This window comes from Amblyomma maculatum, chromosome 11 (assembly GCF_055883805.1).
Source record: "Amblyomma maculatum isolate TAMU_Amacu chromosome 11, ASM5588380v1, whole genome shotgun sequence".
In the NCBI taxonomy this organism is placed as follows: Eukaryota; Metazoa; Arthropoda; class Arachnida; order Ixodida; family Ixodidae; genus Amblyomma; species Amblyomma maculatum.
Genome location: NC_139354.1, coordinates 156,970,861 through 156,988,583, shown reverse-complemented (window position 1 = coordinate 156,988,583; position 17,723 = coordinate 156,970,861). Strand labels below are relative to the sequence as shown.

Below are 17,723 nucleotides of genomic sequence, written 5' to 3'. Positions count from 1 at the left end.
TACTAGGGTTGTCTGGGAGGTTACTGACGCCGGTGTTTCGCATGCCTCTACGTTGGCTACAGCTACCTTTTGAGCTCGAGCGCGTTTCTCCTTCTTTTGCACGTTTTGTGAAGCGCGAGGGCATTCCTTGGCTCGGTGGCCAGGTGCGCGGCACTCATAACACTGAATTGGCCGTTTGCTATCATTGTTCGTCGCTTGCGGGGGTCCCTTCGGTTTTTCCGCATACACAACAATTTGTTTCGCTGCGCGCCCCTTGCCTTTAGCCTTTTCGAACGTTTGGAGAACGTCGGATATTTCATCCGGTTTTAGCCACCTCTCCTCCTCACGAAGACGCACATACTCTAAGCCCTCAGGGCTCAAGCTACCCTTTATGCGATCTGCGATGATCAATGATACAAGGTCGTCTTTGGTTTCTACGTCCCGTGACCGAAGGTAGTACTGAAAGTACGTCTTAGTGCGCGAGGTGAACTGCGCCCAAGTTTCATCGCGGCGTTTCGTCGCGCGCTCAAAGCGTTCGAGGTATTCTGAGGGGTTAAGCTTCAGCTCCTTTAAAACGGCTGCTTTTACCGACTCGTAGCTGCCACACTCATCGTCCCCGAGGTTACGGAGAAGGTACCTGACACGCTCAGCTAGTGCTGGCATGATTAAGTGAACGCGGCTTTCGTTTGGCACTTTGAACGTCGTGAAAATTCTCTCGACTTCCTCGAACCATAACGGCACGTCCGCGTCACACGGCAGCTTCAGTCCCTTAAGGACTTTAGCGCTTTGGGAGACTGGATCGGGCCCCATTCGACGCTGATCGTCAATGTCTGACCTTACAGACGTCTGCCCGCTTCCCGCTATCGCCATTGCAACCGCTGGATCTAGCCCAAGTTTCTGTAACTCTAGGCGTTCCTGTGAAAGAATTTTCAATTTTTCTAGCTCAAAATTTAGTTCCATGCGGCGAATTGCAACCGCATCGGATACCGACATCTCCGCTACTTCGCGTAGCGCTCCTGCTACAGGCTGAGTTGTCGCATGCTCCGACTGCTCGCTGTCATCTGTTATATTTCCCCCTGTCTCTCTCTCACCTACGCTCGCCATCATGCTCCGTGTTAAAACCATACGCCACTTTACACTTGAGCCATAGCCACTTCAACAAAGCGCAAGAAATCCCGCTTACCCGTGCTGGTGTCGCCAGTTGGGGCCTCCGTCCCTTGGTGCCGCAGCCTCGTCGGAGTCCTTCCCCAGAACGCTGCCTCTAGTTCGGGGCCTGGATCACCTTGCTGCTTCTGGCTGGACGTGCGGACGCTTGTTGCCTAGTGGGTTCCCAGGGCCTGGGTGCTCTGAGTGATGCTCGTGGTCGCTGGTTGCCGAACCCTGTCGTGCTGCGCCAGTGATCTTATGCTGGCTTCGAATGCAGTGAAGAGCTAGTGGACGATAATCTTGGTGATAGTCACAAGGAGATATATATTTACAGATGAAAACTATTATACATTGGCAAACTGTAAGTTACAGTAACAAGTCACACAGACACTGCAACTTAAAACAAAAACAGACTCTCACACAGAGAAGTCCCTCTACAAGCCCTTACTTTTCTACCGAGCATTTCGGTTAAAGCCTAGGGACTGTAAATACGTGCTAAGCACGGAGCCTCAAACGTGACTGACAAACATGGTCCGAGGACCGCTTTTTGATGACAAACATCAACAAATGCCTGAGGGCGGTCACCCTAGGTGACCCGCCCCGAAAATAAAGCAGCCAATCAAATTATTCAAAAACATGCCACAACCCCCCTGGGTTGGGAATAATCTCGGACCCAGGTCCTTAATTACTTCAAATAAAAAATACAACTTTCAAAACACACACTCTTTCCACTCGCCGGTTCCCAAGCCCTCTCACACGGTGCCTGTCTTTGTCTCCACTCCTCAGCTGGTTCGCAGAAGCGTACCACTGTTGATCCCGGCTGCGTTCGCGTCTTGGCGACGCCTCGAGAAAAGGGGTGAAACCAACCAGGCCTCCAGCGCGCCCCGCGAGCCCGCGCCCAAGAAAAGGGGGGACAGGGAGGAAAAAAAAAAAACAACAGCGCTCGCTCCTTTGCCTCGGCGCGTGGGGGGGGGCATCGACCGCCAGCGCGACTGCACGTGCGAGTCGCTTTTCACTGCGGCCTTACAGTAGCTTTTTCATTGCCGAGAAAGAAAACGTTGCCGCAAGTTGATCGAACAAATGACCGTTTTCTCAGCCGTTTTTTGTCCTAGTGCTTTTGCATTATCCATAAGGAACTATGTGCAGCATCGTCTGTTTACCTGGAGAAAGGAACGAATACGATGTGTGTACTTTCTGGACGCAATCCCATGAAAATGAAAAGCAGGAAGACTCGAGTTTGCCATTTTAGTTTTGGGCATTCACACGGTGGTAAAAAAAGAAAAAAAAAGGCAGTTTTTCGCGCAGACTGCGAGCATGACAAGCCCCGGCACATTTATATGGCGCACAACATATATATCGGCAATAAATAACAAATTAGTTTGTTCCGCCTATTAGTTTAGAGTCCGATCATTCTAAGCGCGCTAGGCGGTGGCAAAGGAATAAAAATATAGTAGAATGTTTCCACGTAAGAAAAAAAAAAAGATTGTCGGTCGACCTTTCATATTAATTTCCAAACTTTATATAGCATTGTCAGATAAATGGAAAGAAGAGATCTGCAATTGGTTTTGCTGCCAAAACATTCTTCCGGCCACACGAAATTAATAATGAAGAGGCGGAGTTTCGCGCTTATGTTCTCTGCTCTTTTGGACAACTTTGGTTTTGAATTACGCAAAATATTTTACAGTTAATTGAAAATTATCGGACTAAATATCTGCATGTTTTTATTTGTATTCAGTTATTTTTCGCTTTTCAAGGTGGTGTAGATGTTTTTATAAATTTTCACAAAATCGGCCGAAGAAACAAATTTTTCTACTTTGCAGACCTAATTATTTCAAAAAAGGTTTATGGCAGAGCAGCAAAATATCCACACTATGTTCTCAGCATAGTTATGTATTAAACAGCTAAAGCTTATATTTATATAACTTTTCAATACACAGATACGATCGCGCTAATTTAAAGAAAACAGCGAACATTGAACATTTCTTAGGAAAGTAAAAATAGTTTAAACATTGTTTAAACTTTTACTACGTATTCTCCACTATACCCCAGCTTTCGAAATCATTAAAACACCTTACATAATTTTGTTGCGCAAGTAATTACGGCCACTTCAATAAGGCCCAGGTGCAAGGCGTAGCGCACCACGCAGATTTGAAGATTCTACGGCATTTGTGAGTCGCCCACGACCTCATCGAGACGATGCTTCCTGAGGAGGGGGGCAAATGACACATAGAAGGCGAAGCAAAAGATGACATATGAGACGACAAGCGCGAGCCTGGAAGAGAAAGAAGCTTGAACGCAAGACTCGCTCTGGTCGACCATCCAAACTATCTATCGCTAGGCCCTCCTTGGCGTTCTACCGAGACGTGACAATATTATTGTAACAGGGAGAAATATATTTACAAAAGAGGAATAAAGATAAATACAATGAGAGACAGCCAAGGAGCTAGGCAATGAGGGCCCCCCGTTCGAAGCACTTTTTTCTTAATCTTACGCAAACTAGCGTGCCACTTCGTCTTCATCATTCTCATCATCATCCAGTAACGTTTAGTCTCGACATTGCAAACTAGCTGTGACAGACACAGCAAAGAATGGTTCGAAGTCGGGGCAACTGCACAGTGCAGCACAACAGCAGCGGAACAGCGCACGCGTGCGAGTCACGGCAGCAGCGTCGCCGTCTTTGTCAAAGCGATCGCGCTTCTTGTTCGGGCGCTACAATATGCATTTATTTGCTGTCACGAAGAAACGCAACGTAAAAACACGCGTAACGGAATCCATAAAAGTAATATGACAACAGTTCAAACCTTGAAACGCGAAAAGGAGGAAAAATGCAAACTCGACTAAATAAGCGAATAAGCATCAATATCTAAATATTACAGGCAGTAATAGTGAGATTATATATCTAGACAAAAAAACAAAACAAAAAAAAGCGCACTCGGAGAGAGAACATAAAGGGACTACGGCGAAAGCGACATCGTGCGAGCTCGAAAGCGGCGCGCCCAGTACGATGAAACGCGCTCCTCGGCGCCTGTAATTTGGCCTCAACGCGCCCTCTTCCTCCGCCTGTTTCCCACCGACTGTGCTGGCGTGTCTCACATGCGCTCTTGGCATGCGCATGCTCTGCGCACACTACCGCTGAACAGCAGGGAGGCGAGAGAGGCTGATAGAGGCAAGAACCTCCTTCGGTTTCACGTTCCAGCTTTAGTTCCCAGCATTGAACCAACACGTGCAGCTTCGAGCAAACCGCTACGATTGCTTTTTTTTTTTATTTTATACAAAACAATGCGCCAGACAAAATTGTTTGGGCAAGATGGCAAGTACATTTAGGAGAGTACCTTAAACAGAAATAACCGCTTCACCGTCAGAAGAGGCGGACGTGCAGACTTTTCAAAGCGCGTGGCCTCTCCACTTTTTCTCGCAGGTGTGCTACACCTCGCTAACACACGTCTCAAAAGGAAGGTCGTTTTTGTCGCCTGTGGCCACAAAAGTCTCGAAATTGCCTCTGCTCAATTGTTTTTAATGCCTATGCTCAGTTGGTCCGTCACTTCCAGAGTGAGGCCTATTAAGCCTTAGGCAGAACGGCGAAAAATTCAGCCTATGCATGCGCGCTATCGCTTTCGGGACCCATGATAAGTAGAATATTCGCCCACAATCCACATGATTCCGCAAAATGTATACAAAATTGATATCCGAATCTGAAGCGTATAAGGCGTGATGGCTCAGTGGTTACGCTCGAGTTCTGAATACAAGTGCGAAGGTACTTGTATTCAGCCAAGGAGCCAGGCAATGAGTTCGACGCACTTCTTTCTTTTTATTCTTCCACAAACGAGCGCGCCACTTCGTCCTCATCATCCTCTGTCATTTTTTGTCTCGACGTTGCAAACTAGCTGTGACAGACACAGCAATGAATGAATCATAGTCAGCTTTGTATGCGTAGAGTTCCTGATGCGCTGTGGCATAGGGCAGCCCACAGACGTTTTTCGCAATCACCTTCACCATTATTACAATGAAAATTTCTGAGGAGAATAAAAAAAACCGTTTATGATATCTTTTTAAACTTTGTTCACGTATTCTTCTCTACATCAATTTGCAATGTCAATAAAAACACATTGCACAATATTGGTGCACTAGTAGTTACGACCAGTCCAATAAGACCCTAAAACAGGAATTTGCAATTGTTGTAGGTCTGACTTCTTGGCCACTAAGCGAATAAAATACAAGCAGGATTGGATTTCAGGTTCTAAAAATATGTCCAACAGTAGGGAAAAGATGTCGACGGAAATGAGGACAGTAATGTTGAGATGTTGAGATGACCGGAGTGGCAATGAGCGCGGGGGTGTGCTCACCCTAGACGTTCGTTTTAGGAGGCGGTGCAGTGAGAGCTCGTTTTTGCGTCTTCAGACCGACAGACTTCGATACATATATTATGGTGAAGCTACCCAAAACTAATAAAAAATACTTCCTTGTAGCAGTTCAACGCATCGGCACTAGAGCTTCACTATTCTATCCGCCTTTTTTTTCGCACCGCAACCGGACGCCAATAACACGGGGTGAAGTTAATGAGATGCGATCACTGTCGGGAAGCCCGCTTCACCAGCGCGGGCGACAGCCTCTGCCGCATGAGAAACTGCTGCGCCAGATGCGATCGGTGAAAAGCATAACTGGTGCTGCAGTGGCAAAGCAAAGTATCGAATGCTAAAAAAAAGGAAAAAAAAAAAAAATTGGTAACCGGATGCTCGTGCCTCTCTCAGATGACGGCATCCAGACGGCCTGAAGTGGGCCTTTTGCCACGCGTTCGATCTGCTGATCACACTTCATGCAGGCACCACGCTAGCCAGGACTGCTTGGAAGAAACTGTACAGGAATGAAAATAATGTGCGCTGTCGAGTCATTCGAAAAAAACGGATGCAGCCCAGAAACACTGTGTTTTACTGAGGCAGTTTTCCATGCCCTTCACAATTTTTACATTCTACTAAAATGATTTGGAATACGTTGCTTGCTCATTGAACGTTATCGTCTCCTTCTGTAATTCGCGTTAAGGTGAAGGTGATTGCCAAAAACGCCAGATGCCGCAGCGCATCAGGAATTCGACGCGTACAAAACTGATTCTGAATCATTCATTGCTGTGTCTGTCACCATCAATTTGCGAAGTCGAGACAAACAATAACCGAAAAAATACTTTTATAGCTGGAGAATAATGAGGACGAAGTGGCGCGCTCGTTTGTGGAAGATTAAGAAAAAGAAATGCGTCGAACTGGGGGCCCTCATTGCCTGGCTCCTTGGCTGTTTCTCAATGCATATATCTTTAATCCTCTTTTATAAATGTATTTCTCCCTGTTACAATAATACCAAAATTTAAAAACCTTGAACGATTCACAAATTCCGGAGAACTTCAGATCTTCGCGGTGCGCTATAATTGGACAAAGGCCTTATCAAAGTGGCCATAATTACTAGCGCTACAAAATTATGCGCCGTGTTTTTAATGATTTTGAAAGCTGAGGTAGTGTAGAATAGGCGGAAGAAGTTTAAACAGTGTTAAAACAGTTTTTTTTATTTTCCTAAGAAATTTTAAATGTTCGCTGTTTTCTGTAAATTAGCGCGATCGTATCTGTATTCAAATGTCACAAAAATATAAGCTTTACCTGTTTGCTGATAACTATGCTGAGAACATAGTGTGGAATTATTGCTGCTCTACCATGAACCTTTTCTGAAACAAAGGCCTGCAATTTAGGAAAATTTTGTTTCTTGAGCCGATCTTGAGAATTTTTATAAAAACATCTACTCTTACCCGAATAGCGAAAATTAACTGAATACAAATAAGAACATGTATATATTCAGTCAGATAATTTTCAGCTAGCTAACTTGAACATAGTTTGTGTAATCTATAACTAAATTTGGCCAGAACAGCAGAGAAGCTCGGAACTTTGCCTCTTCGATATTATTAATCAGTCATCATGCAACAATATATAATATTTTGAAGTAAATATAAAAGGTCGAACGACCGTCTTTTGTTCGATCATAGGTGGAAGCGGGAGGGGAAAGATGACGTGCGCATTTGTCGATGCACCAACTGTATAGATTTACGCAACGTTGTGGATGGTAGATGGGGAGGCTTTCTATTTTTTTTAGAAATTGTTATGTCCGCGGTTGGCTTGAAGAAACAATGCTTTTGCGAACAGAAAAAAACTATTTATTAGACCTCGACTCGAGCGGTGCGCGCTGGCGGCCGCTTATCGGTGCGGTCCAATCTCTGGGCACGGCTGGCCGATGCAGACAGGAGAGGCTGGGGTAAAGGAGGAATGGAATGTCGAGAGGGTCGTTGGTCCTTCGTTCCCACGTGCAGCCCTTGCGAACACAACACCGCGGCGGGAATCGACGCGCACTGGTTGAGCAGTTCATTGTTCCACCTCGTCTACGAATCCCCCGCTGCGCGGCTGCGCGGCCTCCTCCCGAAGCGTTCATTTCAGAGCTTGATGAAGACGCTACAAGACTTGTGACTGCTTCTTATACCTTTCTTTAATTGCTTCCCTCGTTAATTTTCTTATTCATTGTACTGTGTATAATTTTTTTTCTTGCGCCTATATACGTTACATGTGCTCCGGTTTGTGCTTGCTACATATCTGTGAATAGTAGAGCTGTGAAATGTCGCCGGAGTACGGATTACAGCAACGGCGGGAAACCATCGGCATTCTGGGACTCAGTGAAAGCCGTCATCTGAGACCGTGAGTATATATCTTTGCAGCATGCCATTGCTTCATAATTGGTTCTATATAATCTCCTACCAATCTCAAATGTTCTCTTTCTGTATTCTCCTCGAAATAACTGCGCGAAGCATGACTTCAAGAACTAAGCAAATTTTCGTCCGGGTTACATGCAAGCAAGTGCGTGGACTTATTTACTGGCTGCGATATGAACATTTGCGCCGAAAATAGAGAAGCCGTGCATAACAGGTGTGTGTGCCACCAAAGCGCGACAGAACACTACCGGCAGCCATTTGCGCAGTTTTTTGACTGCGCAGCGCGCCGCAATCAATTAGTAACCGAATACTACGCGCTCAGCTTTGTACATATATTTTGGACAGCGTCTTTTTTGCGCGCAGGAAGCCATGTTCGCTCAGTTTTTGGAATTTTTAAGAGTTAGGGCAGTTTTTTGTTTTCAAATGTACAGACGATGCTTTGAAAACTGTCCATGCGGTCTGTGCAAGCGAATTTTAGTGGGGCAGACGTTATGTGCGTGATGCCGCTTGATGATTAGGCTATACTTTAGTAATAATGAACCCGCACTTTTATAATGGTTGATATCATATTGAGGATTTGAAAGCCGTGAACAGCGCAAGTGAGCCCCTTTTCAAAATTTTCTTAATCGACGCCCCCCTTCTGAGAACGCACCTTCAGGTGAGGGTGCGCTGTCAGGAAGCGGCGACAATAGGAGAGCGGTTTCGCAGACGCGCTTCGAAGGCTGAGGAAAATAACAAAAGAAGCAAAAAGGCGCATCAGCCGTGTGTGCACTGCGCCCCTGTCACTGGAAAGTAAACAACATGCATGTGGGACACATTGTACAAAAAAATTGACGGCCGGTATGAGGCGACCATATCGTCCGAGATATATAGCTCGCGAAGCGCTCGATCACGGCGCGCACTTTAAATGGGACAGGACGTCAGGTCCGCCTGTTCGGCAATTATAGCTCTTTGTGCCTCACGTACTGTATGCATGAAGTGCACGTCATAGCCATCGTACAAAAATTTTAAACCGAAGCAGCGACCCACGTATTCTAATTGTATAGGAAATCATTTGGGAGTAGCAAAGAGCAACTGAATAAGATGTGCATGGTTCTTTAATGAGAAATATGTATAAATGGACGGTTGAACAGTTACAGTAATGGAGTATTGTGCTAATTCTTTACGGCCGTGACCGCTATAAATATTACTCATATTGCTCTTAGCTTTAAGCTCTGGCATTGACAACCCTATCCAAAGAACCGACTAGTAGTGACAGGTTGTTTACAGCTGTTGATGAAAAGGTAGGTCATCATGCTATTATTGCAAGCATATTTGCTCCTTTTTGTACCTTTGTTTATTACAAGCAAAACTTAATTTTGTTCCCTATTCCTAGGGACGCTGCACCTCTTACAACACCCACTGTTCAGTCGCTTTCATTCAAGGTACAAAAAGGAGGAAATGAACATGCACTCATAGGATAGCCTGTCTTTCCGTTAACAGCTGCAAATAACACGCCGCAGCAACCTTGGATGAGGTTTTCAATGGGGTTACCTGAGATGCCTAGCAGTTTCTGCAATATTTATACCAACCGCTGCAGTGAAACAAAAAGCTAACACTGCATCACTGCAACTGCTGCATGCACCTTTAAATGTGCCATAATTTTATTGCCTATTCTTATAGACGCAGGACCTCTTGCTATTGACTTTGTTCAGTAAGCAACCGTCTTTCATTGCTTCAATTTCTATCTGTCCATCACTTTATTGTTGCTCCGGGTGTGATCATTTGATTTTATTGTTCAAATAATATTGTTTTATCATGTGTGAATAATTTAGCCTACACATACATGCTTTCATTTTTTTAGATGTGCACCGGAATGTTTTCTACGTAGAAATGGATCGATTGAGTTGTATCACTGGTGCGAAAACCGACAGTTTGGCACCCCCAGAAGATCTGTGTCCTGTGGTTGGAAGGGGAATAAAGAAGAGGATAATCAGCGGAAAAGCCTGCCTAACAAAAGGTAGCACTGCATCACTGTAACTGCTGCATGCACCTTTAAATGTGCCTTATTTTTATTGCCTATTCTTATAGACGGTGGACCTCTTGCTTTTGGCTTTTTGCAGTAAGCAACCGCCTTTCATTGCTTCAATTCCTATCTCTCCACCACTTTCTTGTTGCTTCGAGTGTGATCATTTGATTTTATTGTTCAAATCATATTATTTTATCACGGGTGAATGATTTCGCCTAAACATACATGCTTTAATTTTTTTTAGGTGCGCATCGAGAGTGTTTTCTACGTAGAAATGGTTCGATTAAGTTGTATCACTGGTGCGAAAACCAACAGTTCGGTACCCCCAGAAGATCTGTGTCCTGTGGGTGGCAAGGGTATATAGAAGAGGATAATCAGTGGAAAAGCCTGCCTAAAAACTTACAAAGATGACGCAAAAGCGAAATGCTGATCAGGGTGAGTGTCTGATTAGTTCTGTTATCCCACTTCACTTGCTAGGTGATGTGACTATATATGAAGCACCTTAGTATATTTTGTGGTATACTCGCTGAAAATTGTGTAGACATTAAATTTTTCCTCGTTCAATTATTATCAGTAACGCACGAATTGGAATAAAGCGAAGTCATCCACACATCTAATGTCCCTAGACATTAGATGCGTGAATGAGTTCATTAATTGTGTTCCTATGTGAACATGCAATAGTTTGTCGAATATATAATAATATGGTAAAAGTCGACTTTTTTACTGTTAACCGGAGTAATACATATGCTCCGTATCATATCCTTATTTGCCTATAGTTTGTGACTGCTCTTTCCTAAATTGTATTCTGCAGAGTACACGTGTGTCATCCCGTACGCCTATTTAACTCGCGAACAATTTGCAATCGAATTCCTTTTGTGATGTTGTTTCAGCTACAAATAACGAATGACAGTTGTGACAATATAGGTAGCTTTAGGTACAACGTGTAGCGCGGAAATCTTTAATATATATAATGATATTTTTATTCACCGCATTGCCTAAACCAGCCTGTTTGAAGAGACGAAATGAAAACAAATATGGATGTCTTTGGACAGGAACAGTAATCGTGGAGTAATTAAATTTCCCTATGTCGTGGGCTAATCTCTCGACACAAAGGAAAGACCCTTAGGTTTGCAAGATGCGTCGTAGTTTTCTCAGAAAAAAAAAAAAAACTCCTATCACTTAAGCTGGAAAACCCCGTTTTTGTCATTTCAAAATGTTGCACGTTTGGAGGCCTGCTGCTTGCGCACTAAAATTTTGTCATCCATTGTTTTTTACTCACCACATCAACATAACTGTTATTTGTATAAGAAGTATTGAAAGCTTGTTTCATTAATGCAGTTGATTTAGTAAAATATTGCAAACTTTGCTTCAAGCGCAACGCGCTACAAAAATGTTTATTCTCAACCTTACATACTGGCGTGATGCGTTACGTTGTTTGCACTAAAATATTCTGTCTTTATTACGCAGGTTATATTGTTAATTTAAGGCAGAATCTGGAGATCTAAGCTGCTATGTGTGTTCTCTGTAACGCTGGAAAGCAATTTGCTTATGATTGCATTATAATAAATTACACATTTAAAAACTATCTTCAAAAATATATTATTGTTAGTTATGGTCAAAGCTGAGAAATGGAATAATATATTAATAGACTAGATTGAATACTACTGCACCTAGAAATAAAAAAGAATGAAAGACAGAGAAAAAGTGCAGCCTTCACTTGCGCTCTGCCATGAAATTGACAGAAATAGCGAATTAATACCATTTTAAGCTAGATTATGTCCTTGCTGACAAGCAGAAAAAGGCTTTATTAGCGCTGACAAGGCTTTAAATTTTACTTACAGTAAAATGTAACTAAATTCAGCAAATACTAAATTGAAGTTTTGATGCCTACTCTATAAGGGGGAGTCATATAAGCAAATCTATAGATTAAAAACAGGCATTTTTATATTTCTAATTTTACATTTTGCAGAATTCAATATATTTACTGACTCATATTAACAAAGTGCTTTGCATTGTTTCCAGAGATTTCGGTAAAATCGATGTTGCGGCATTTTCTTCAGTCCTAATCAGTTTTCCTTATTTTACCATTTTTTTTTAATTTTGGCCAATTTAAATATTATATGTAGAAAAAAACAAACCTAGAGCTTAAGTTTTTTCAGAAATAAAGAATGGAACCTAGATCATGCAGAGAAATAGTTTCAGTGCCAGGATAATATTGGATCTTGCAAGAATGCAGGCTGAATTTGGCCATTATCAGGACAAGCACTTGGTTTAATATTTAATGTTATATTTTTAAACAATATAACGCAACACTTTTTAGTCCGCGATATTGTTGAGGTACTGAAGATTCTTGAGAGTATTTGAAGATCGAAGATCTTTTTTTTTAATCGCAGCAAATTTACCTTTTACTGCTGTTTTCGAATTTTGGGCAATTTTGATGCGTTGTGTAGAACACACCTAGCGGTCTGGAGCTCCCAATATTGCCTGGAATTAAGAACATGCGTTAGGAAGTGGAAACATATTTAGTGCAACCGACCTAATGCATCACATTCCAGTATACAAGGTTAAAAATGCATGTTTTTACAGCGCATCGCTCCTGAACCAAAGTTTGCGATTTTTTAATAACTCAACTGCAAAAACAAAACGGGTTCCTAATACTGTTTGTAAATGTAAAACCTGCATATATTTAGTGAGTAAAAAATAGTAGATGACAAAATCATAGTATCCAAGTTTGCAACATTTTGAAATGGCAAAAGCAGCGTTTCCTAACTCTAAAGATATGCCGTAATATTTTTTTTTTGTTTTCGAAGAAACTACGCCGTATCTTGCAAAACTAAGGTTAATTCCTTTGTGACTTACAGAGTCGGTGAGCACGTTCGGAAACCTCTGTTTCGATATTTGCGGTTAGAAACCTCATGTGTACCTTTTTTTTCTATCTGCAGTGTTATGTAGATACCGGTTATGTAGATACCGAAACCGTTACCAGCCCATTCGCACACCTCAATTGTGCTGCTCTAAACATGATTTTGAGCGGACGAAACAACCTGCCGCTGTGATGGCTGGTCCCATGCATGAGTAAGGGTGATATGCTGGCAATTTGGTTGCCTCGCGTCAGCCCTTGGCGCACATGAAGGCGCGAGTTACACTGAGCGCGCTGAACTTTGCAGTGCGGATAATGACTACAAAGCGGTAAGGATACAAATGAGTGGAACATTATTTTTCAGCTGTAAAGTACAAATACGGTCTTGTTGAACGGTTGGGCTGGCGCGGACAAAGAAACCATAGGCAACTTATAGGTCTAACGCTACACAGGGCTGTCGAGCCAAGCCAAGGTCTCAATTGTATTGTCCGGCAATCTGATTTTTGTATTTTCGGGGTTTCCTATTGTATCTGGGGAACGAAATGCAGACGTGATGGTTCTTTATCGCTAATAATGAAACGTGGTTTGTGCCGGTAGTCTTCAAAGTAGCAATACCATTTATTGTGTAAGTCAATAATCAGTAATTTAGGTAAATAATGTCAATTAAGGATTCCAAACAAAACCTTTTCTGTGGCGCTCAAGGTAGCTTCCAGCAATATGTATCTGGTTTCCTTCCCCTGCCTCGGAAATGTCTTTTTTATCCCTTGGATCAAATTTGCTTGGACAAGCAGTATATGTGTAAAAATGGTGCACCTCATATTTCAAATGACTTCAGATATCATCGGATGACTACATCACTACTGATACCACTGAAGGTCCTTATAATTGCTTGAGTGACAGCCTTTTATCATTTTAACAGGCTAGGAAACTCATATGAATACGGAATGAAGGCTGATATTTTCTTTCGTATATTTTCTAGGATGCCTGAGGAGAGGCAGCGTGTACCTGAGTGACGTCCTCTCCAAGAAGACCGCGGCAGCAATCAAGCGATGGCTCGTGAGAGTGAAGTAATAGGACGGCGGGCACAACGAGCAGGGAAACGTGACATCTTCAACTCAGTCTAGAAGCTGAAAGCCAGAATAAATTGATGTGAAGCCTCACAAACTTAGCTGTAAGTGCCATTTTTTTATTAGCAGGGCTTTGAGCATGTTTCGAATATTTAAGAAAAACCAATAAAAAGTGCTGTTTAAACCTACATTTGCCGATGCTCAGGCTTTTTTGAGCTACATACGTATGGGTTGCTTTTCACCTGCCCGGAGAACATCATTACTGATGCCACAAAGTTAGAGCCCGCTTGGAGGAGAAGATGCGCATCTCAAAATACTGCCGCAGCGCTAATTTTCCATGCACAATTGAACTGCAGACGTTTTAATGGGTACACCATAGGCCATGGATGAGTAGACCACTAATTATACATGGATAAACCACCGGGCAGTGTGTACCGCCGAAGTGGTTGGGCCACGTGTGGGTAAGCCATGGCCCATATGCATGACCCTAGCGCGGCAGTAGGCTGGCCAAGTCGGCCATACTCGTTGGCCCGATGTCCGCTGCCGACGGTGGATAAACCACCGGCCAGCGAGTACCGCCGAAGTGGTTGGGCCATGTGTGGGTAAGCCATGGCCCATTCATGACCCTAGCGCGGCAGTAGGCTGGTAAAGTCGGCAAGCCATGGCCCATGCATGACCCTAGCGCGGCAATAGGCTGGCCAAGTCGGCCGTACTCGTCGGCCCGAGGTCGATTGCCGATGATCGGCCGTTCTTAGGCCATTGTCAATCCCCTACCTCGGGCTGAGGTAGGTGGCCTAGGTCGGCCCGGTAAGTTTCAGTCGGCCATATTGCCAAGGGCCGAGTACGGGCCGACAATAGGCTTGCCACTTGGGGAAGGCCTGAACGGAGCTCCAGGGAGAACGGTAGGCGGGTCTAAAGCGAGAGGGGGGGGGGGGGGAATACTAATCGCACCTCCGCCACTTGTAAGGCAGCGCTTGCTGCCTTACAAGTGCCAGCTGGTTCTTTTCTAGAACCAGCTGGCACATAGCGCGCGACGCTTAGAGCATAAGTCAGCGATGATGATGATGAATCTACACAGATCAAAAAGGTGAAAGTTCACGCACTGCGCTCACAGTAGTTGCAATAAGTAGTTTTGTTCAAATAAACCAAGACAGAAATAAAATGATGTTTAACAGCACGGTATCTGCTATTTAATCGTCAGAAACACCTGAACTGGGGCAGCGGAAGTCGAGGAATAGTAAGGAACAGGGAGAGAAAATCGGAAATTTGGCAGGAAGAAAGGACAGGGTAGGTTGTATAAACGACAAGTACCTGTTAAAATTCTGCACATCCCTGAATGTCTTGCTTGTTCAATTATACGAAAAATATGGGCAGGTGTCATCTCTGTTAAACCAGACGCAGTGAAAAAACGTGTTTCTGCGTTATTTAAGTAACTGTATCAGCGGGGTTTGCACGAAAATGTTCTCATAACTTCTGGTAGTTATGGACCTGGTCCGAACCTTCTCATTTGCGAAAACTTGCGCGTGTTTACTACATGGATCGAGGGGTCAAACGAAAATTGATGAGCGCATTAGCTAAATTCCTCTTTTTCTACTGCCTGGGGCACTGGTAGTGCTGTTGCAATGAATAGCGGCCTTTTCTTCTGCTCTGTATGATAAGAAGAAGTCAGTGGTCTTGTGCACTTCAATCTGCATAGTTCATGTTACCTAGTAGGCCATAAATGTAGGTCATATGGGGTAAAATTTGAATTGCAGACACCAACAAAATGTCTCAGCGTTTCGCAATGTTAAAACAGACGCTCTTAACGTGTACAATACTAGGCCTTAACATATATTTCCAGACTATTGTCTCAATAATGTGCGCCTGTTAAACATAAAAAAGTGATTGGTTTCGGCGGTTGGATCTTGTGACGACAAATTAAATCTTTATTTGTTTTTTTTCGAAAGCCGCCGGAATACGCTGTTGTCATTGTGAATCTAGCGTGCGAATCGATTCTGTATTCTTTGTTTGTTCATGCTAGTAGTCGCGAGACGACGCTTTATAATTTTGTTTGTCGCGCACAATGCTTCAAGATGTACCTCGAAGATTCGAGCAATCGCGTGCAGTTCCACAATGTTCCAGGTTATGCAACCTTATCTAGATATTTCTTTGCCTCCTGTGTTTATCGGGGAGCGAAATACTTTATTTGTTCGACGACCGCCGAGTACGATTAATGCTATCGCTGCCACCGATTCTTTAGTTCATTTGCGGGAAATGTCAGCCCAATAAAGAGTTCCATTCAAGTGCAGAACCAGTGTCTTCATTTTTAGCTACTGGATTTATCACCACCACGCGAAATCTGGTAGAGGTGCTGCCCTTCGCGTTCCGGTTTACTCCATCAAGCCAAGACCACAACCCTGCTCATGTCCCCATGGGGGACCAGCAAGCAGGCCACCGAACCAGCTGCCGACTTCAAGGGCTCCGATCAGAACACGGTCTGCGGCCTTACCCGATTCGACGCCGGAAGGCGTCAACATTCAGAATGGCCCATTCTACAGTACTGGCTGTCTTCGTGCAGCCCCGCAAGCACCCATCTTCCAAGGGCTGCCCACTGAAGATGCGGAAGACTGGCTTGACCTGTTATCCTGCCGGGGTGGCGCTGTGGTTACGGCGCTCGACTACTGTTCCCAAGGACACGGGATCGAATCCCGGCCTCGGCGGCCGCTTTTCAATAGAGGGGACAAGCAAGGCGCCCGTGTGCTGTGCGATATCAGTGCACGTTAAAGAACCCCAAGTGGTCGAAATTTCCGGAGTACAAACTAACCAACCAATTGTTCGAACGCGTGGCCACGTTCAGGCTTTCACGAGTACAATGAGAAGACAAAGAGCCCAATTCCTACTTCAATCATGAACTCAGCACTCTATGAGTCAGTTCTCGAATAAAGTTAAGAAATTCAGCGTCTCTTCTGCCGCGTAGATCCCAACATGAACGAGGACGCTGATGTAAACCTCCTCATGCGCGCTGTGCAAGATCAGCTATTCGGAGGTCTTCTATAGCAGCCACTGAAGACTGTGGAGGAGTTCTGCCAGGAAGCACCAGCAATTGAGAAAACTGGACCCCAGGTTGCGGCATTACAAGTGGCCACTTCACATGCTCACTGCTAGCCAATGCGACACAGCAGCTATAAGGTAGAAGCCTGCGGAAACTCATCCGTGAGGTCATTTATGAAGATCTTCGCTGACTCTTTCATTTGCAAGCGCAGCCGCAGGTTGCGTCGACCATGGACGTCATCCGTGTGGAGGTTAAGCAAGCATTCGGTGTTTCTCAAATGACGGCTCCGACAGCTCCAGCACATGAAGTAACAGACATAAATTATGCTGCTGCAGTACGCCGTCCTACAACCCGACGCGACCTTCGAATCTTTCCTCGACGCGAACAAGCTGCATCTGAGCGCCCTCCCTTCGCACCCGCCCATCAGGCCTGTGCACGACACCCAAGCCCCAGTAAATGTGACACCTGGAGGACTTCTAACAACCGACCAAACTGCTTTCTTTGAAATGAAAGCAGATTCACTACCCCTACAGACATGTTGGCCTCCGGGGTTTCGCCGTCGACGCACCATGACCCTGTCCTGGCGTGCGACCACATGAAATAGACGACTTCCTGCGTAGGGGAGAGTACGCGCTGCCAAGAGGTCTTTCACGCGCCCCTCACCGTACAACACCCGATTTGCGTAGTGGGGCCGCGGTTGCGTGCGAGGCAGGTCGCCTAGCCCCGTAGTGGAAACTAATGACAGAAGCCTTTTTGAAGTGAGGTTGCTAAACGATGAACTAAAGAAGATCCACCACCACCGACGACGACTGACGAGAGTTCACTCAATACACCGCCGCTACGCACGACGAGGGCATCGATGACCACGCGACCATAGGGTAAACCTACACTACCACCTT

At 44.5% G+C, this 17,723-nt stretch overlaps 1 long non-coding RNA gene across 1 annotated transcript; it reads left to right on the top strand.

Moving 5' to 3' along the window:
* Positions 1-9,715: 9,715 nt before the first annotated feature.
* On the top strand, positions 9,716-14,022 carry LOC146175248 (uncharacterized). The gene is made up of 3 exons (XR_014701910.1): positions 9,716-9,857; positions 10,111-10,301; positions 13,706-14,022. It is a non-coding gene; the product is annotated as an uncharacterized LOC146175248 (long non-coding RNA).
* Positions 14,023-17,723: the final 3,701 nt, after the last annotated feature.